This window comes from Thermobia domestica, chromosome 18 (assembly GCF_964235325.1).
Source record: "Thermobia domestica chromosome 18, izTheDome1.hap1.1, whole genome shotgun sequence".
Taxonomy (NCBI): domain Eukaryota; kingdom Metazoa; phylum Arthropoda; class Insecta; order Zygentoma; family Lepismatidae; genus Thermobia; species Thermobia domestica.
In genome coordinates, this window is record NC_137471.1 from 72,379,241 (window position 1) to 72,402,569 (window position 23,329).

General features: G+C 37.0%; 1 protein-coding gene across 1 annotated transcript in view; it reads left to right on the plus strand.

The window, feature by feature from the left end:
* LOC145675126 (adenylate cyclase type 2-like) overlaps window positions 1–23,329 on the plus strand; it is a 1,402,841-nt gene that overhangs the window by 1,027,471 nt on the left and 352,041 nt on the right. The window lies entirely within an intron of this gene.

Consider the following 23,329-nt stretch of genomic DNA (forward strand, 5'->3'; position numbering starts at 1 on the left):
ATCATTTGTCTCCTCTAGCATAAACAACATAATCATGGGACGTTAAAATAAAGAAATTTCATTTTTTGTTCGAGAAATGTGAATCCTTTGGGGGAAAAGGAGGTGAAGAAATTTTTCCTTCATTTTTTAAAGCTTTATGGGATTGGATAACTTGCCTTTAGGGATTGATTTGTACAATTGGTTCAGTGCACCTTTCTTTTAGGATCATTATAGAAATCCAGCTCTTTGGTAGAGTTCGAATAAAAGTATTGATAAAACATCAGCGTATGGGTAGTGTAAGAGTAAGTATCATTGCTTCAGCACACAATAAATTTTATTTATGAGGAAAGAAATTACCTCTGGACTAACTCTGAATTTCTCTCAGGTTTTAGCTATCAGGTCACAAAGAATTTAATCTACTAACTGTTTTCACACACAATATAATTTTGAAACTTGGGAGCCTAGTGTTATATTTGTTTCTGTAGTATATAATAATGCTGATACGTTATTCTGTTGAACATCTTAAAGGTATTTGTCGATTGACTTCAGAGGACTGAGTTTAGCCCGTAAACACAAGTTGCCTATAGTTCAAACATATCAGATGTACTGTCTTGTTTAATAAAACCTGCTTCTCCCTGTCCTCTATCTGAAAAGTCCTATATTGTTATTCACATATGAAATTCAAAGGCAAAGTCAATCGTCTTTATTCAGTTGTATTTTTATTTCAAGTGTAAGTATTAAAATGCGCTACGCATGGTTGCAAGAGGTTGGGTGGCTTTTTTTAAAATACTGAACTGACCTATCTAACATTGGCACTCATCTTCTTTATAAATTGATGTAAGAAACGGCCGATTGATTTCCAGCCAATTACTTCATCACCGGTATCTTTGAGCAATGAGATAACAATTGAAGACAAACTTCGTTCTTTTCAAACTTGATACTTTGAAAAGCTTATGAAAGTGGTTTTGTTATTCAAATACCTACTAGCTCTAATCAATTTCAGAAGTAACATTAATCTTAGAATAACGTAATGGCTGTAAGAGTTACCCTGAAAATATATTTTGTATTTCTTTTTTACGTAATTCAGAGATTTTGTCTGAATTTTACTGGAGTTATAAGGAACCTTCAATTATCAGGCACCCCATTTTAATCGCTCCCCCTCCGCCGTCAATGCAACACTTCTAACCGTCTCCCCAGGGGTCCTGGGTCCACTCCTGATTGAGATGGTACATAAAAATAATTTTGTCTAATCTCTGTCATTATTTAGCATGGTTTAGTAATTAAAAAAAAGATATTTCTGCCACATTTTGAAAACTTTCAAATAAAGTTTTCAAAATGTGGCAGAAATATCGTTTTTTTTAAAAAAAAAAAAATACTAAACCATGCTAAATAATGACAGAAATTAGACAAAGTTATTTTTATGTACCATCTCAATCAGGGGGTGGACCCAGGACCCCTGGGGAGACGGTTAGGAGTGTGGCGGTGAAAGATTATCAGTTCTCTCTCTCACCAAACTTTTGAAGTACATCCGAATATGATGTCAATGCAAAAGAATTTTCTTACTCAAGACCCCGATCGCTCCACCCCTGACCTGAGCATATGCGTGAAGTGGTTTATTACGAACTAGACAGGAAGAACTGTGATGGATTGATTACAGAACTATGATAGATTGATTACAGAACTGTGATAGATTGATTACAAGTAGTCCGGTTAGAAACACTGCTGCTTGCATTTTAGTTCCAAAACCGGCCGCCCGCACTCGTTCGCTGGTTGTGTTATACCATATCTAATTTAATGTCTCTATGTTACGCCTACATACGTAACACTTGTAATTACGAATGTAGTTTATATCTATCAGTAACATGTAGGCCCCTACTCTTTAGGTTGGGAACTACTGCCACAGAAGTTAGGGCTTATCAGTTGCCTTGTAGGACTCAAGCCTTTGGGATGATGTGTGTTCAAGCACATCGGCTCCCGTCGCAGTTAATGCTGGCTTTCTAGACCAGAATTCCCTGCTTCTTTCTTTCAAGTTGCTCCCCAATTGTCCTTACGACATATTGTGGACGCTATCCGTTTAACACAAACGATCACACACATTTTCTTGTGACCAGACTCGGCACTGCTTGATTTTGTTGATCTCACGAGATGTGATATTACAGTGCGTAACTAGAGTGTTATATTAGCTGTAAATGCAAATGTAGGCTAATAAAGAAGGGCTATGGTCCGTGTCCTAGTTACTGGAGGAATAAAGGGAAAATTTTATTCTGTAAAGAATCAAAAATATGTAGATGTTAAGTGTTTCAGGTTTGTTTGGTGGTTGCAGTGAAAGATGCAAGCCTAAGGAAAGGAGAAGTAAATACACATAAGGGAATAATTCCCGCATAGAATTCTTGGCCTAGGACTACCTCTAAACCATTGATTTTACTCCTTGGTATTTTCATAAGTAAATTCAAATAAGGAAGTAAGCTCTTGGTCTTTTTTAGAGCTGCTTGGTGACTAAGCGGTTAGTTTACGCGCCTTTGGGGTGGGACACACGGGCTCAATTCCCGGCAGGAGCTCATGTGGTTCGGATTCCATGTTAATCAGTAGGTTCACGTCTCATACAGCCTCGCTGCTGAACGAAACGTTAAACTCAAAATCAGCTCTTGGCCTTATCTCTCTCAGCAATTGATTATTTTCTAGGATTTCGATTACAATTGTTCATTATAGTGAAGGAATACTATTTTTTGTCCATTGTACCATTAGTAAATTATTTTCGAATAGCAGAAAGCTATTTTCTCTCGTAGATACGTGTACACACCGAGAATAATTACCTGTTCGTTTTAAGGAGGTTGGTAAATCGTAGGAGAGCTCCTTCATGGGTATGTGGTTAGTGTACGCGCCTTTGGCCTGGGGGATCCGGTTCGATTACCGGCGGAGCTAATGTGGTTCGGATCTCACATTAAACTGTAGGTCCACTTCTCATATAGCCTTGCTGCTGAAAGCGATGTTAACTCTAAAATAAAATAAAATCGTTGGGGAAATAAGAAAATTGTCTGTGTTCGCATATGAGAGATTTGTAAAAAGGAAGGTTCTGTCCTATAATAATACGTATACATATTTTTCTCGAGACAAAAAAAAAAAAAAAAAAAAAAAAGTGTTCGTTATTGGGATTTGACTGGTAAGGGTTGTTTCACTCTATTTGTGAAACACCTCCAAACTTTGCATTACAACAATTCTCAATACACAATTCCGCACAAACGATTGCAATGAGCTTTTTGACTGTCCGAATTCTTTAAATCGATTCCATGGACACCACTGGAAGCTGACAAAAATAAACGTTTGTCTGACATAAAAACAAAGAGCACGAAGAATGGTCTCCAAACACGAGTATGTTCATATTACGGCAGAGAAAACGTTGCGTGTTGGAAGGTTTATACATTTTTGTGGAACGTTCTCCGCGGTTAATGGTCTCAGTTAAATATAGACGGCCCGTAAATTTCTTGTGATAAGGTTATCTAAATTATAAGCATAAGAATAATTCACCTCTAAAATACCAACTGTATTGATTGCTGTTGATTATGCAAATCGTGGAAGAGTAACTTAAAAGAGAATTTTACAATGAATAGGATAGCCTAGAACATCTAATTTTACTTCAAGTCGGTTACAAATAGAGTGATATCTCAACCGAAAAAGCATTCTCAACGAAAGAAAAGTATTCAGTAGGAACGCAACTTGGATATCAATTACAAGTGTTGTTCAGTTTATATTGTACCGGCTTTAAAGGGTACTGATCTTACTAGAAATCTTCGGTGCTGTTTTACTAGACTTCAGTATTGTGGACTGTCGCCCGACATAGAGTTTGGGCTGCAACAAAGTATGTTGGACCACAGGAAAAGGTATTCTATTCCATTACTCCCTGCAGGTTTTCCATGAGCCGTGAAAGCGATATTGTAGACATCGTTTTAACGGTCCAAATGCCCAGAAATCTATTGCACCGGGGTTAAGGGGGTGTCTACCCATCATCAGAGGCTTCAGAATCTCCATAAGGTAACATGTAAAATTTAATTCGTAAAAATCTTACAAAATACTGCACCTAGAAACTTGCAATTTTCTATACGAATGCCAAAGAGCAATACAAAGGTGATGGTTATCTCAATTTTAAACTTAATGACTTAGATTAATTGTAATAATTACTTCCGTAATGATGAAATCACTATTTTAGGTAAAGATTCAAAGACCACTTTCATACTTCATAAATTACTACGGGTGACATTCTTTGAAGAACACATGCTGGGGAAGGATGCATTGTGGCAATTTGAACAGCGAAACTCGTATATCCCTCCATTTTCATAATCATTTACGCCTTGAGCAGTTTCCCTTACCACTCCCCGCCCCAGACGGCAACTACCTGAATTTGCTTTTTCGATGGAAACTGGAGTGACTCAAGTGTCAACAAAATACTTGGTAGAACAAAGATAATGATCTTTGAAACCTCAGTATCGAACATATGTTTCCGATTGCTTTTCTACATCTTTTTTTTTTTTTTTTTTTTTTCTTGAAACGGATGGATTCTTCTTCCAAGCAGTAGCTTTCACCTCTCTGCCACTCAAAACTATACAACGAAGAAAAGTCTAAATGTTTCTTATTTACCTATCTTTTGTTTCATGGAAGGATAGGTTTCATTTCATTTTATATTATTTATCATAGAAAACAGACAGTGGGACGCTTCTGTGGTTAGAATGGATTAATTGTATGCAAGGGTGGCAAAAACCAAGGTTTCCTTGTTTGGTTTTTGAATAACTAGAATTTGGTTTACCTACTCCTTTATACATTTACCATACCCGTGTGTGCACGTGTGTGAAAAAAAAAGAAAGAAAAAGTAAAAGAAAAAACTAAAGAACTGCTTGAAGGATCATCACCAAATTTGGTCAAAATATAGTCAAGAGTAAGGAATTTTATTTCTCATTAAAACCACCTACCCAAACCGGAAGTGATTTAAATAAACCATTTCTGGTTTGACCTTTGATCACCATAGATCGAAAAGGGCAATATGTAGTGAGATCCGGTTTTCTGCTTCGTAAGAATATATCTAATCTCTATTATTAACTCTACTACAACCTACAATGGTTCAAAACAACTATAATTTCTGCTTTCAATAAATATTGATCTATATATAGCAAAAAAGGGTAAAAAATAGATGAAAACGGTTTCTTCCAATCGAGCAGCTCTCAAGCGTCTCAGGTGTACCTTTCATCTCCTCTTGCAGTGGCGGCTAATGTTAGTGTTGCAGCGTTGCGCAACGACCAAAGTATTTCAAGAAAAAATATTATTATCAATAGTAGTAAAGAACAGAAAAATACTTTTTAATACTTGCATATATACACTTTAAATAACATATTTTTTACTTCTGTAACTGTCCGTTCCGTTAATCTATTTTAAAAAGCGAAAAATAATCCGTCACAGAGTCTCTAATTTACATTGTGTTGCAGCGAGCATGCAACGACCAGATTCCTTCAGCGCGGGAATTGGAGCAAATGTTAAGTCGCCTTTCCCCTATCTCAGAAGTTAAAGGGACTGGTCGTTGCAGTGCTTCTGCAACACAGCACGATTTCCAGTGAACGAGAAGGTTTTCCACGCTAAATAAGATTTCTGAATTTTCTTTCACTAGCAATTAACAAATGGAATTTGTTTCTATGCATTCATATTTTTAAATTACGGGACCATACTGAAGCAAATCAATATAATGACAATTAAAAAAAAAGTGATGGCAAAATTACAAAATAAGAAAGAAAATATCTAGTAGAGAAGAAAACAAATGAAAGTAGACCCTCATTTACAAGTTAATTCTTAACTTATATTGATAATGAAGGCTTCTTCTACAGTCATTTATGAATCAAATATTAATAAGTCAGTATGTAGAATCGCTCCCCCCCCCCCCTCTGTGGACAGTGTTTTAGTATAAACATATTTCTTTTTTAAAATAAGTATATTTTATACTCTTGGTAATTTCCACATAAAACTGTATGATGGGGAACGCCACATTGAATTTGGGACTAATTAGCAATGCTCAGGGGCGTAGCCACGAGGGGGTCCACCGGGTCCGGACCTCCCAAAAATTTCGAAACTTGACTAACATTTGTAGACTTTCTTAATAAACTATACTTTTGTAACACAGAAACGATTGATGTAGGCTAAATATTTTATTTTACGCCTCATCATGTACTCTTCTTTTCTTATAAAAATAATCGTTCTATCATTTTTTCTAAAAATATAGGTGACAGTAAGTAAGAATTACTTATCGTCTTTTCAGGTGCAGTATAAGACACGTTCCATATTATGTAGACGTATTGCACCCCCCTCAAATACTTTGGACCCCTCCCAGTTAACATTTCTGAGTGTAGAACTGCCAGTGCTGTTTGTTTTGATGTTCTTTGATTTTTTTGGCTTCTGTTACATGCTGATCCTACATCTGGCGGGTTTCGAGGTTTCCTTTCTAGAACATATCACGTTGGTAAGCGTTGCTGCGCCTCATGTGGAAGTATATTGTGTTCATCGTGCATTGTGTAACAACCAAGACGGATGATTTGGAATGTAGTTTATTCTTTTACGCACATGTGTGTGTGTTGATGTATGAATATGTGACATTCGGAATTCATATAGGTCTACCAGTACCTCTTTTGTATCAGCTGTTTTGGTTTCTAATTATTAGGTTTAATTTTATTGTGTGTGCTTTAATTCTTTAAATAACCTACAAATTCTGAATGAATTGTATACCATGACTTCTATAAATAACTTACAAAAAACATTGACCAGCTTTCAACTGAGGAAAAATTTGCAGTTAAGGCTTAGACAAAACAAGCAAAGGGCAATTCAGGAGAGTGTTCGAGAAAAAAAATCCAGTTTAAATTTACAGGATATCTTATGCAGTAGTGTTGTTTGCACTAGATACATTTCCTCAATTTATTTTAAATTTTCCTGGATAAACTGTGATTAAAGTGTGTTCAATGTACATTTTTTTATAACACTAATCTCTGCTACGAACTCTCTTCAGTCAACGCTGAAGAGGAATTCGGATCACTGTCAAGGACTGAGTTTGCTAGAATGAATTGTTCGCAATAATCTAGAAAAAATATTTAGTAAATCTACAAAGCTTTGAAATTAATATTAACAGTACCTATGACGTCAGCAAAAGACGAAAAGTTTTTTTCCACATGAGAAAGAATTGACACTTTCAAGGAATTGAATGTCCCAAGGAAGGTTATCACCATTGGTTATGCTTTTCATCGAAAAAGACCTGACAATAAGAATACCAGAGTTCAACCAGCATGTATTAGGCAGATTTGCTCCAATCAAAGAGAGGAGAATGAACTTACTAATTAATTAAGGTGATTAATCGGATAAAATGTTCTGCATTTTTTTATTTTTTAAAAACAGAATTTTATTTAATTTAACATGTCACATAGCATTTGCATCTAAAGTTATGCTGATTTGTCAATGAGTCAACTTTATATCTTCTGTCTCTTACCGCTCGTACTGCAACACCCGAAACCACAATCCACCGGCCGCCACTGTCCTCTTGTGATCTTCAATTGAAAGCTCGGTTTCAATAGTGATCTCCATAGAACAGGAATGAAGCTGGTTTTTGCTTTCTATTCAGCTTTCTAAAAATAACTACTATATTCTGTCTTCCAAAAGATGTGGAAATCAACTACTTCCGATTTTAACTTTGATGGCTATAGAATAAAAACTGTAATAGATAAGAAACGGTTTTCTGCAATTAATTAGGCGTTCCAAGAATATACTTCGTCTCTTGTCTAATCTCTCTACTAAAACCGGAAGTGGTAGAAATCTACTACAATTTCCAGTTTCAATATTAATTGTGAAAATATCGTACCACAGACACCAAATTCCTTTGCGTGTTATACACTTGGCACTGCTACTTGTTTTTGAACCATTTTCTTTATCTTGTGGATAATCGTGGCCTCTATTTTTTAAACAATAAAATAAGTCAAACTCGAGGTCATATGTAAACTAGTGTTACAAATGATTTACCAGTAGAGCACAAATTATTTACTAGTCTCCCCATTCAGCACTGTTCAAGATTGAATAAGCCAAACCGAGTAGCGTGTTAACAAAGGAGTGAGTTAGGGAAACTAATACATAAAATTATTTGCACCAATAAAACCTACATTAGATTTGTAATAAGGGATAAGAAATCTTAAACATCTGAGAGGTTATTTAGTTCACACAGTTACAGTTAAGAAATTGATAAGAGAATAAGATAGTTGGGCTACAGCCTAAGTTGGGATAAAGCGGGAAGTATAAAACACATTTTTGTAATGAAAGTCTTGATTCTGAGCGAAAACAGCAAGTTGACCTTTGACCTCGAGTTAGACCGGTTTCCGGTCACTTCTTAAGATTGAGACCGAGATCAGTCGAATTAATACCCTCAAGTTGCAGTTATTCATTTTTTTTTAAAGAAGGGGCCATGGCTACAAAACTTTTAATTTATTTAGATTACATATGGATAGAAATAAGTTTTTTCTAGCCCGTTCTTATGTAACAGGGGGGTTATGAAGGACGGGACCTACACTTTAAAGTGGCTTACAAACCATTACTCGGTTTAAATCGGAGAGAAATTGTCCTCTAGCTGGGCTCAAACCTGGGACCCCTGGCTGATTACAAAAGTGACAGTTCTACAGACTCATCCACTGAGAACACCTGATAAAGATATATTGTACTGATCTTGCATGTACTGTACTTGTGAATATTTTAAGAATCACTTTACAAGAAGAGAAAAAAAAACTGCACAAGTGAAATCAGTACAAAGTACAGAAGATATACTTTATTCCTCCAAGTTAGTTCACAGAGTCAAAAATTTAGCGACCTAATTTAATTTGCATATAAATATAAGAAGTGAATAAAGATATGAATCAATTGAGTTCACTCTGGTTCTGAACCATTTATATTATTTTATTGGTTTAAATCAATTGTTTGTTTAACATACACATACAAATTCTATGAACTTCAATAGGAAAATAATTTTGGATCTTTGGATAATTTTGGATAATTTTAGCACCAGTTGAGCTAAAACTCGACTCGACTCGAAACTCGAGTCAAATTTAGAGTCGAGTCAAAGGTAATTTTCTCGAGTGGAATTCCGAGCCGAGTCACTGTTTTTGACGTCGAGTTTCGAGTGAGTCGAGTTTGATAAATGGCTCGCTCGTTCAGCTCGTTTTAACTCGTTTTGAAATAATGGTCTGATTAGACTGGAAAGCGAAAGCCATGAGAAATGTAAGCAGTAGTTTGGAATACTTTTAGTGTTGCTCACGACAAGGAACATTACTCGTATCTCGTCTCGTCTCGTTAACGAGACGACAATAATTTTTTATAACGAGACAGCTTCAAGTGTCATGAGCATCAATATAAGTATATACTGTAGCTCTTACTATCAAAGCTGAGATCTGCACGGTCGAATTTTTGAGCTCAAGCAGAAGCCCAACCCGAGTGGTGATATCAATCGGCCCGGCACTCGGTTCAACTGAGCGAACAACTCCAGCCGGCTTGGTTCAGAGGAGCCATCGGCTCGGCCCAATTGAGCCAATGGCCTGAGCCATCTCGGTTGAGACGAGCCGTCGACTGGCACAATTGAGCTTTTGACCCGAGCTTGCTCGGTTGGGATGAGCTACCGACTCGGCTCAGATGAGTCACCAACTCAGCTGAGATGAGCCATCGGCTCGAGCCAGCTCCGTTGAAACGAGTTCATCGCCTCGGTTCGACTCGACTCAACTGAGCCGATTGCTCGAGTTGGCTCGGTTGGGTGAGCTGTTGGCTTGGCTCACTTCTCCGTTTGGCTCGATAGTGAATGAGCTATGAACCAAGCCGCTCGAGCCACTGACAACCCTAGACCCGAGCCGAGCAGTTTTGAACATGTTTGACCGGCGCCCTATAACTTTTAACAGTTTTTGGCTCGAGCCTAAATACTTGCTTCTCCGGAACTCAAACCCAGATCCTCGTGAACAATGGCCTTGCCTCCTGAAGACTTCTCGGCGACCGAGATCGGAAGTCAACTAGTTTTTAGTATACAGGTACACCCCGCCTACTTTCTTGGTTATACATGATGTTATAATAATAATAATAATAATAATAATAATAATAATAATAATAATAATAATAATAATAATAATAATAATAATAATAATAATAATAATAAGTAGTAGTAGTAGTAGTAGTAGTAGTATCATTGACCTATTATCTATGTTGGATACTTAAAAATAGTAATTGAAATTACACACGTCTCGACTCGACTCGAAACTCGACCTGAATTCGAGTCAAGTTGGAGGAATTTTTTCGAGCCACGAACTCGAGCCGAGCTAAAAAATGTCTGCTTCGAGTCGAGTCGAGTTTCAAAGAAAACTCACTCGTATCCATCCCTACAGTGGAATAGATATGAAGTTCGTGACCCGAGGTCTCGCTATGTATGTTCACAGGGTGTTCGAAAACGACATCAAATTACTTAAGGAAATCAATCCTTACACGAGAACATAAAATGAAAGTTACGGGTCACCGTACTAAGAACATTTTCGCTTAAATTTCTTAGGTTAAATCATATTATGTTGCTGTCAAATACAACAAAACTTTAGGGCGTTTTCGGAAAACTCCAAAATATTGCTCGAGTTGTTGCTTTCTTGTACCGTTACGACCAATTTTCTGTGGACAATATATCTGAAATAACGCAACTGTGCACCAAGGTTGGTCTATAGGCTTTTTCATGTTTTCGTCCGAGGATTCACATCCCGAAGTTATTTCCTGACACCATGTGTATATATTATATTTGCTTATTTTCGAGTAACAAGATCTAGAAATGTTCGAGGCCCTAGTTCCACTTATATTTATTACAATAATGAAAACTTTAAAAAATCGTTCATGTAGTCACATTACTAGTCCGACATTATAGTGACATTACTATGTCCGTTCTTCATTAGCTTGGTTGGTTTGGTGGGTTTAGAGTTTAGTGTCCCTTTCTGTACCGATGTTATAAGAGACGTGAGCCTTCAGTGGAATCCGAGTCCTTAGTGGTCTGTTGATATTTCAAGGCTCTTCCGCCGGATATCGAACCCGAGATCTGTGATCCAAAGGTGCGCGAGCTAGCCACTAGACAGACGAACGGGAAGGGTTATTGTATTTTTTAGAATGTTACCTATGTATGTTTATCCCTTTCCGGTACCCGGCTTTTTGGGCTATTTTTTAGATTTTCAGTCAAGCAGATACTGCATCGTCACTATTTATCCTAGGATCATGGTTCATACCTCATTCTCTTCAGAATGGAGCTGGCTTTCAAATGGTATCACTTGCATGCTCATACCATATACCAGGAGCGGGAAAAATGATGTCAAAGGGAAAATTTTGGAGGGAATTTTTTTCTCGCACTTTGGGCCCCTCTTGAGCGGCTCTGTGTAAACGTAGCCATCTAAAAAATCTGGTAAATAGTACTTGGTATACTGAATGCGTGCGCCAAATTTCAAGTTTCTATCTTGAATACTAAGGGCGGGAGAAATTTTATCAGGAATTCCCACCATGACCCAAATTACCGTAAAACGCCCAGATCTCAGGTAAAAAATTTTCTGAGACATCCCTAATTACCCTAGGGTCATGTTTCGCCCACCATTCTCTTCAGCTTAGAACTGCCTTTCAGGCAGTATGACTCACGTGTCACGTGGAACCAATCCTAAGTAAACACATAAGTAGTTACATATAGGTTAATGAAACTGACATGGTAAACTTTCTCATATATACTAAGATGTGTGCGTAATTGCATTATACAGTATGTGAAGTGTGTACATATGACCTGGAAAACATGGATATTTTGTCCCACCACATATTTTGTTATCTTTATCCCACCCCATCCTGTGTTATCTTTATCAATGAAAAATAAAGGTCTGTTGTCACGTGTCACACAAGTAAAGACTATTTTGTAACACAACGTGAAGAATGGGGGGTTGCGTAGCTCGAGAGGGCTAAAGCAACTGGGCAATGGTAGAGCAAATGTATAACAAATAAAAGAACGGTTTCAAATTAGAGAATGGTAGCTTAAGGTGCGTGAAGGGATAGATGGTAGAGCAAGGGAATAGCAACTAAGATTCAGTCTCACCCACACTAACAAGATGAGCAGGCCGGTGTCTGGTCCTTCTGAGGATGGTCTGTAGTTCTTCGGTAAGCCAAGTGGATCTTCGGTGAAGTAGTACTGCAGTTAAGTTACCATCGACTGGTCTCCTCTCAGCAAGTCGACCCGCAAAATGACCAAGCCAAATGACCGGGCTAGCACTGACCAAGATCAAGCTTTCTCAAGTCTATTTGTTCCGACTGTCTCTCTGACGTCATGCGGAAGAACAGATCGAAATTTCCACACAGTCATGGTCCCGTTCATTACCCCAGATAGACACAATTCGAGTGCACCTGCACTCCTATCGATGACACAGCGTGACTTCTCCAAAGTCCGTTCCGGGATGCAAACATCGTCGAGAATTTCTTGTACCAAAGCAGGAAGGAAAGAACGTTTTCCTGACGACACATACTTACTCTGTAGAGATGCTTCCTAGTTGTGTCACAGGCCCTGGGTAAATGTTCGGAGCGTCCATTGAACGACAATAAGGCATGACTATGAGAGTCCAGTGGAAACAAACATATTGAGAAAGCAGCTGATCAAACCAGAAGTACGGAAAATAGCAAACGCGGATGAGACTGTTAGATGTTAAGGTTCTGAAGGTTGCTACCACTGTTTATTACACAAAATACATACAAGGAGCTTCCTTGTAGTAAGCAAACAGTTTTCAATTTTAATGACTGAAGCTGATATCGGGCGACGTGGTCTGATGTTGTTGACATCTGCCAGGCGACGAACTCCCAAGGGCGATGACTGCAGCATTTCCAAAGAATAGATGAAATCTCGGGAAGGCTGGTGGACAGGCCTTCATATCCCGTTACATCACCCACCTCCAAAAAGAGACGAATCGTCGGGCTTCGAAACCTTGGAGAAGCAGCGACGTTTCGGCGGCGATGACCATCTGTGGAAGGTGGAAAAAAAAGATGCAATAAGTCCCAAGTGGTAAGGGATGCTGCAAGGAAAAGATTCCTTACCACAGTACCAATGACAGATGAAGCTGGTAGTTCCGCAAAAACACCAATAGATGGAGGAGGCATGTCACTGCTGGCTAACTGCAATGACCAACACACGCATGAGGCAGGTAACATTTCGTCTGTATCATAACACGTTCTTCAGTTGTTAACTTAGTAGGTGCGTGAAGTGGTAGTAACACTCGATGAAAAAACTAAATGAAGAAAAAAAAAAGCAGAGGTGAGTCCACAATCCAGTTTCCAATTAGTAAATAAAGTAAACTAGCACTGTCACTCTAAGGTTCCAATTACACACGAAAACACAATAACACAACAGTGAGACTAGGGCTTCCAGTTCGTAAAGTTGCTTTTTTGGGAAGCGGGAATGTGAGTTAAGCTACCTGAAGAAATATTATCAAATAAGTTTAAATACAAAATGAAATATTAGCAAATTTGGGTAACAATATAACCATAAAGAAGTGTAGATGGAATCGAACCTAGGACATCTAGCCTGAAAGACAAAAAAGACAACAAACAATGTAAGGTACTGGCAAAGAATGAAACAAGTGACCGAGTAGTATAGAAAAAAAACAATAATAAACACGTTAAAGTGGGTCACTACCTCAAAGAACCAACCAATAGGTTCACAACCACTACGTCCTTAACTTGAAGTACCTGAAAGAAGAAACACAACACAACAAACCAAACCAAAATAAACAAGTAAAATTCGTACAAAGCTTTCCTCAAAAAGAAGGTTGATGTGAAAGGAAAAAAAAACTAAAGGTTGAACAACACAGAAGGGTTTAAGATTTAATTACTTTTTGAAACGATGTATAATTTGTTTCACATTTACTTGAAACAAAGAGGGCTTCGGGGCAGGTTTTGTTGATATCGGCGCCCACCATTCGCCGATCAAAAGTAATTAAACCCAAAACACAGGCCACCACCAAAACGTAATTTCTCAATTTTTCTTTAACAAGGTTTATAACAATTAGACTGAAAGATCAAACATTATGTAGGTCAGCAAGAATCAAAACTAGTTTTACGAAATTATCTGAATTTGAATTAGAACAAAAAAAATTTAAATTTCAAGATAAATTATAACATTACATAAATTCACTAAATTCAACCTCAAATTTCAAAAACCTTAAAATTCATTATAATAAATTGAAAGCGAAAATCAAACAAACTAACAACATACCTGGTTATATACTTCACATCTCATAGTCGAGTAAAAAATCTCAAATAAACACAATCGTCACAATTGAGAATAATAAGGTCCTATGCCAGAAAGTTAGCTACTCTTCCTGACAAGGGTGTCTAGATCGAAGTTACCAGTAAATTCGATATAACTAAAAGGTCATGTCAGGGAAAAAAGAAAATTGTGATGTTAAACACACAAATCAGGGTAATCTATCATTAAAACATAAGTACAAGTATATAACTCATGTGAATCAAGGTATGTAAAAGACAAGTCACAAATCAATATGACCAAAAATGTGCTAGTTAAATATATATATGACGTCAAAATAATTTACTTTAAAAACCAAATAATCGTCAAAAAAATAAATAAAAAAATTTAAACTTCAACGTATACCATTAACTTTTCCCATTATTTCTTCAAGCATCAACACAAAATATATCCCCTAACTCTTCTTCATATCGTAAATAATACTTTTATATGTTCGTGTTAAACACTTATTGTCAACTATACTCGTGTTCGCATCTTCTGCTTATAATTAATTATCAACTCTACAACATACCGTACATCAAGCTAGCCCTTCATGGTACGAGAAACCGCACATCATACCATGGGAAAACCTCATACGGTGGCACTCTCTGCCCTACCGAAACAAAAACACAAAATACGAAAATAGTGCATGCACAACTACATGGCTAGCAAAACAACATGGGGACATGCTTGAAGGAATAATAATAAAATAAAGACAAGTTTAGGACATGGTACCCTGGGCTAAACGCACTCCTTAACGGTCCACATAGGTCCTTTAACACAAAATTGGGCGTACTCTATACCGTAAAATGAGTAACGAACCCGTAAAACGTAGCACAAAGACAAAGGACAAAGGAATTTAATGGTATACTACTCGAGAAAGCACCATCAAAACAAAGAGTCACGTCAAAATCCTCTTAAACTAGGGAGTATCGAACTCTACTAAGCATACAATTGCAAATGGGTGCTATAGCATAAACGCCATACTATAATTCAAAATTACCAAAAAAAAAAAAAAGGGGGGGGTAAGGAGTGAATCATCGCAGTAATCACATTGTACCAACAAAACGACAAAAAAATTCTATATAAGCTCCTGACTACAAGAGGTCATAACTAAAAGCCATAATTTTAAATGCAAAACTCCAATCGCATTGTTGTTTCCTTTAGGATACCGGTACAAAATGGTACATCAATATAAAAGATTGCCTGCAGGTCGAAAATATGCTGATTTTTCATAACAGCTTGAAGAATGTTTAGCAGCAATTCAGTCGGGTAAAATGTCGCAAGAAGAAACAGAAGCTCACTTCAAGATAAGCTGTTCCACCATAGAAAGAAGATTAAAGAACAGATCAAGGCAGAATCTGGGCCATCTGAAAGTGTTCACTGCCGAAGAAGAATTAGCCTTCGCTAGTCATCTTGGTAAAGTTTGTGATTTCGGATTCCTCGTTAATTAACTTGATTTCAGATTTATTGTGAAGTCCTATTTAGCCATGCGTGGGAAAACTGTCATTGCTTTCTAAGACAATCTTCCCAGTCGAGATTGGGTGAAGTTATTTTAGAAACTGCACCTCCTGTCAACGACTAGATTCGCTGCTAATATAGATAGGGCTCGTGCAGCTGTAGAAGAAAACGTAATCAGCTATTACAGTCATTATATTTGATAGTACCTCTTAACATGTTCTCTTTGTGGTTTGCAGTAAATGAAAAGTGTTGTTCTTGGAACACCTACGTCCTACTTAGCCTCAGAGCAGATTTCAGTGGTTTTCTGTAGGAAAATATCGGGGTGGGTTCAAGTAGCCCGAACGCGAGTCTTACTTGGACCCATTTTTTACAATAATCGCCTGTGCTTTGTTTTCAATATATATAACTAAAACTGTCCCCGATAGGCAAAATAAAGCCTGTAGTTCCACTTAATATGGGTTATGACAATAACTTTAGAGTTTTCGTGGATGAAAACAGGCCGAAAGAACTAATTTATTGCAAAATTGGGTCCAAGTAGCCCGCATCTACGGTAAATATTTTAGAATTATGACGTCATCACCTCCTATGTCTTGACGCAAGAAGGTGTGAAACCATACGTAAGGTCTTCTACAATGCCTCTGGACTTGAAAAACAAACAGAAAACAAAACAAAAAAAAACCGGACGAAAAAGCTCAAATAGGAGAGTTATAACGCAATGTACCATGAAACACCCCGTATGGTACAAATTGTACCATGGGATCCCCAAAGGGTTATTCCGGGAAAGTTGGTTCATCGGGTTCAATCCATGGTTTCAATCTGTTGAATTTAGCTTGAAGTAAAGTTGATTTTTTTTTATTACATCCAGAAAAATATGTGTTGAATAGCTAATGTTGCCAGAAAGTAGAAGTAACTACCTGTCACGAATTTAAAATCCCAGTTACTAGAGGGAATTCTGTAGTTTGTATCCATGCAAACGTCTCATACAAACTTAGTGCTGCAAAGGAAAGCTAAATTTCAACCATGATCTGTATCAAATTGTTGATTCTCCTCTTCAAAGTATATACTCTCCCCTATTTTCTACTGTTGAGGCAGTGTTATTACAAAGAGTTGGAACGTACTAATATGAAATTAGTGGTTAGCAATAATTATCTAACTAGAGTTACTAGTAATGAAGAAATTGGCGTTCTCTACCTGATCTTTGCTTTCGCAGTATACATCATACAGTATGAAATCGCAAGAAGCAAATATTTCAAATTGTCTTGGAACCAAATATTCTTTCTTTGTAACATTTACAGAAAATCTATCCGCTCTGCAGAAACGGAGGAAAGAAATGGGATGAGGGTGGCACTCCGCGGCGTTCTACCACACCCATTGGAAAAGGACTTAAGAGGGGGAGGGAAATACCTGCCTGTCAGCAGGACATCTGTTCGCGAAGATCACATTGGAACACACAACCTTCAATATATACTCCATTACAATGTTACTTTAAAAAGTTCATTACTCTTGATCTACGTCATTAAGCGTGAAATTGAATCAATCATTTAATTTCTATTGCTTTTCTGTATACATATGAAAAATTTTAAGTTGTTACGTACCATATTTCGTTAGATATTCATGAAGTAAAGTTTACATGCTATCTTATGGGGACTGAGAAACCAGTGGCAAAAGATATAACATCCCCTTAAAGCTTTTGACGGGGATGTCATGAAAGGAAGAAACTCGGCTTCACGTTCCCTGTTTGATATCATGAGGAAACCCGAGGGGATGAACGCTTTACCCATGTAGATCTGCACCTGATTCTTCTTCGTTCTGTACAAACGAGGAACCCGATGAATTAGAGGTCATGAGGTTGCTGGAAATAGGCAGCGTTCACTTCCCAATTTTAGTCAACCTTACTTACTTCTAAGTTATCCTTGCAACCGTAGCAGTAGACAATCACGATTCTCTGTGAGAAACTTTATCTGTATTGGAGAGAATACTCGGTATGTCCCTTGCGAGAGGTGTCACTTTACGTAATTGCCCAAATGTCACCATTACGCATGAGATAAATGTACGCATTATCCAGTGTGACTACAGTCCTCCATTTTCACCCCGCCAAATGTTTTCCGTACAGATTGTGTCAGTTTCAGTTTCAACAATCTGACACCTAAGAAGGCTGTGATTGACAATGGACTACTCGAGCTTTATAATCTCTAGATCATGTCACGTTGGGGGAATGGATTCTCCTGATCTGCCAGTCGACGAATTTCACGAAGCATTTCACACGATACATTACAGCTGGGTGATGTCGAATGGACTTCTTTTGTTATAGAAATGTTTCTGCATGGGTTTAATTTGTGTTTGCTTGGTAACAATATCTTTAGCTGTGGTAACTCCGATGGTTTTCCCGATACTGGTTCACTGCTATGTTGTACAAAAAATGTACGTGGATGTACTCTTCTGAATAACAATTCACTTTTGGTGGCATTTCACTTCTCCCAACAGGACACTTCAGTGGCTAGTGCTGCACGCAACTACAGTGTCAGAGCATTGCCATATCAGTCGAATATAAACCAAATCTTCTGTATTCGACTAAGAAATATTGTAAGCATTTAAACGTGTTTATGAAAGTCTTCTTTTAACAGTTAGTATGCAGTATCTACCTCCTCGTTATTATTATTATTATTATTATTATTATTATTATTATTATTATTATTATTATTATTATTATTATTATTATTATTATCGTGTGTCAGTATCTTCAATTTCAACAATAGTTTATACACGAGTCTTCTAGTTTCTCAAATTAAAATAAATGTTGAATAAACGAAAGTTAGAAGTGTAGATAACAGATAAAAGAATATTGAAAATAGTAGGAGAAAAGAAGAGTATACTGAAAAATGTTTCAGAAAAGAAAGGAAATGGAATGATTAGACACATTATAAGACATGGAGGTATCATCCCTATTAGCTATGGAGGGAATAACAGGAGAAAATCTACCCAGAGAAAGGGCACAATTGAAATAAACAAACGAAACAATACAAGATATAGGGAAGAAAAAGTACATGGAAATGAAAAGTTAGGCCTAAGATAGGGAAGAACAAATACATGGAATTGAATAGTATGGCTTAGAATAGGGAAGAAAAGTTATATGGAAATAAAAAGTCTGGCCTAAAATTGGTAAGAAAAAGCTATATGGAAATGAAAAGTCTGGCTTAGTAAAGAAAAGGCACATGGAAATGAAACGTTTGGCTTACGATAGAGAAGAACTAATACATGAAAATGAATAGTCTGGCTTAGAATAGGGAAGTAAAGTTACATGGAAATGAAAAGTCTGGCTTAGTAAAGAAAACGCACATGGAAATGAAACGTTTGGCTTACGATAGAGAAGAACAAATACATGAAAATGAATAGTCTGGCTTAGAATAGGGAAGAAAAGTTACATGGAAATGAAAAGTCTGGCTTAGTAAAGAAAAGGCACATGGAAATGAAACGTTTGGCTTACGATAGAGAAGAACTAATACATGAAAATGAATAGTCTGGCTTAGAATAGGGAAGAAAAGTTACATGGAAATGAAAAGTCTGGCTTAGTAAAGAAAAGGCACATGGAAATGAAACGTTTGGCTTACGATAGAGAAGAACTAATACATGAAAATGAATAGTCTGGCTTAGAATAGGGAAGTAAAGTTACATGGAAATGAAAAGTCTGGCTTAGTAAAGAAAAGGCACATGGAAATGAAACGTTTGGCTAACGATAGAGAAGAACAAATACATGAAAAAGAATAGTCTGGCTTAGAATAGGGAAGAAAAGTTACATGGAAATGAAAAGTCTGGCTTAGTAAAGAAAAGGCACATGGAAATAAAACGTTTGGCTTACGATAGAGAACAAATACATGAAAATGAATAGTCTGGCTTAGAATAGGGAAGAAAAGTTACATGGAAATGAAAAGTCTGGCTTAGCAAAGAAAAGTTACATGGAAACGAGAAGTCTGGCTTAAGGTAAGAGTGGAAAGCAGCGTCAAACCAAATCGAAATGATTGCTGATCTGAGGAGATATACTGTATCTAGTAGTTCTACAGACTTCTTCTCTGAAGCAAGGAGAATGGTTGGGATAGCATTTGATTCCAGTGCTTACAGTATTTAATACAATTTCCGAATATGCGAATTTAGTGGTAAATAATACTGATAACATAAGCGTTTTTTCTAGTTCTAATTTTTTCTAGTCTGCCGTTGTTCATTTTGATCAATGATCTGATCTTCCTAACTTAACAAACTTAACCCCAAAACGCTCAATTTTTAGATGTCATCACAATTTACTTTTCATCTGATATTAATTCTGCTTAATATAACTTTATTACGTTAAAAACAAAATAGAGTAATCAGCTTATTCAGTAGTTTTACAATGGTGTAAGCAAGATGTTAGAAAATAAATATATTAATCTGTTTACATGATTTTGTAGCTACTTAAGAAATATAAAAAATGAACGAAAATTCTAAATAAAATTCAATCATTAAATTAAAATGTGATTACCCTTCATAGTATTATACATTTATTCCACTTGAGAAACACAGTATCAGTTATTTGAGGTGATTTTTGGAAACTATTTAATTCCACACACACTACTTACTTTTAAGGACTATCTGTGGAGGAAATACGTATATTGTGGCGTGCGACTATTGTATTGTATCAGTGCTGGTCAATTTCTAATGTAACCACGGGTCAGGACAAAAATAAGAGTCAAACCTAGTGGCCATTTTCCACTTTCCTCTACTCCCCCACCTACCGTGGAGGCCAGAATATGCTGAATGAGTGTAAGACACACATTTTCTAGATCTTTGGTTGTATCATCCAATCCTGTTTCTTGTTTCGTGTGTATAGGGCAATAAGAGCCTAAGGTACGATCATTTGAAAACTACATGAATTTGCATTTTCGTAGAAACCAATGGCCCTTATCTGGAATGGACTTGGTAATGAAAAGATTAAAAAAAAAAAAATACAATGATACCTTGGAATATGACCTTGGTATGTTCCAAAATCCTGTTCAAGTTCCATATTACTCGCGTTCCGAGACAAGTTTTTCCCTTTAAAATAATAGAAGCTGGATTAACTCATTCCCAGGCCTCACGGATTCGAAAATACACTGCGTTTAAGGTAAAATAGAAACGATAAGGTAAAATAAGGACAATACTTGAATACAAATGAACTTTTTAGGACCATGCCGAATATACTCAATGCCGGATCAAGCCCGGGGCTTAGGCCTCCAGTTTTTCTGAGTGAAAAAACTAATTTAACCCTAGAAAGGTAGCGTTCCCAATATGTACGTTAAAGGTAGCGACACGTCAAATTGACGTGTAGGTCATAACGCTGGACAAAAGAGTGATGTTTAATGTATACATTTATTTTACTTATCATTTTGTTTTTTTAAAATATTTTATTTTTTATTTATCTTAAACAGGACACTTTCTGCTATTACAAGAATAGTTTTGTTTCCACAAATGACTATCTAATAAGTAGGTCTATTTATTTTACCGTATATAAAAGAAATTAGAAATGTGCTTTTTTTTAAAGAAACTTACCGTACTATGTATACATTTTACAATTATAAAAATCTACTCCTTGGATACAATGTTGAATAAGTATAATGAAAACAAGGACAGCAATGTAACACATTGGCATTTAAGTGCAGTCAGGGCAAACTTTTTTCTGGTGCTCCCCACATATCGCTTTTCCACATTCGCAGTAAGTATTCGTCATTCTTCTTTTCCTTACATCACAAAAGGCACAGTACTTTCTTGCTCCTCTTTGGTCAGCTGTTGGTTGCGATTTCTGTAATTTCCTATAGTCTGCAACAAACCTTCTCAATTGTCATCCTCAAATCTCGACTGAGTGTCCTTTCCCTCAGTCGTTCCTCTTGTCATGGTCTTGTTAACTGTTTGTGCAGGTCTATACAGAACTCCTGCCTTGACATTGGTTTGGAATTAGCTCCACTCCTTCTGAAATGGTTGTGAAGATAAATTACATATCCATTTATCAGAGAGATGTTTATCATATTATAGAAGAAACAGAGAGGCCACCTTTGTGTCTTACGACCACAGTTTATGTTTTGACACATTTGGTCCATGGTGTCAACCGCACCTTTTGTTGCATTTATGTCATTACGATCTCTGGCTTTCCTGTGCGATCGTTCAGAGTGGCGTCATCATGCATTGTGCTCAATAAGCACACCATCTTCTTTGAGTTTGGTTTATAGGAGACTGCTGTTACATCTTCATCAAATAGAAACATTGAAGATCCTTCTTGGCTATTCTGAAATTTCTTGTCTGTGAATTCTTCTGGTAATTCTGGTTTGTTTCTCTTCACAGTTGCAACTGCAGTCAATTTCTTTTGGAGAAGTTCTTTGAGCAGTGGGATGCTAGAGAACCAGTTGTCCATGGTAATGTTTCGGTTTGAATTTTGAATGGTTTTCACCAAGTCATTCACAAAATAGTTTGCAGCTGGAGTTTTTGGCGGCACTGTCCCTTTCCCCAAATAAACTTTTGCATCAACCATATATTTGGTTGCATTGTCACACATAACCACAATTTTAATACCATACTTGTTGGTCTTTGAAGGAATGTACATTCGAAAAGGGTATTTACCCCGAAATCCAACAAGTTGCTCATCAATGGCTAAGTATGAGCCAGCCTTGTAATTATCTCGACATCTTTGCAAAAACATATTCCAAATATCAGATATGGGGGCCAGTCTATCTTCTTTTTTCTTTACTTCTCTCGTTTCTTTATTATCAAATCTGAGACAGTTTATTAAGAATTTAAATCTCCTTTCCGACATGGTTGCCATGTAGCGATCTCCACATAAGGTCGTATCAAACATCTATTCAGTAGGCAGATGATTGTCTTTCAGGGCAGCAGGTAAAATTAATATCCCCAACAGTGCTCGAAGCTCTTCCATACAAACATGCCTCACGCTTCCTTCAGGTCTTTTGTACTTCTTCCGTTGTTGCTCAATTTCTTCATTGTTGTATTGGAGAATAAGCGCAAGAATTTCGTCACAAAAAAGAGTTCAAAACATTCAAGAGAAGATGTGGCTTGACGGGAATTATTTGATGCTGTGGGTCCTGGCCGTATATGAATAACATTTTTGGACGGTGTCTTCCCCGTGTTCTTTAGGCATGACGTGTTCCAAACAAACCCATTCTTGCTTTTCAATGTTTATTCTTGTACTTTGATAACACTTCCAGCAGATCTTCCCTCAACATTGTTGGAACATTCGTCTTTGTTTCTTTTACTTTCGTTCAGAACATTGTCTTTTTTCTTTTTCCGAGGCTGAATTGGAGCAGTAGAAATTTCAATGTTCTTCAGTGCTTCTACACAATCTAAGTCGTCTTCTTCCGGTGTGTATTCGGGGTCAGCATCACTATCGTAACAGCTTTCATCAGAATCCGAATGGACTTCAACTTCTTAATTATCTTCTTCCAGATTTTCGGAAATTTCTTCTTCCTCTTCGAGAGCAGCCAATATTGCATCTTCATTGTCCAAAACGTTTGTCATTATTCTCGTCCTTGAAGTGTCTGCCATCACCCA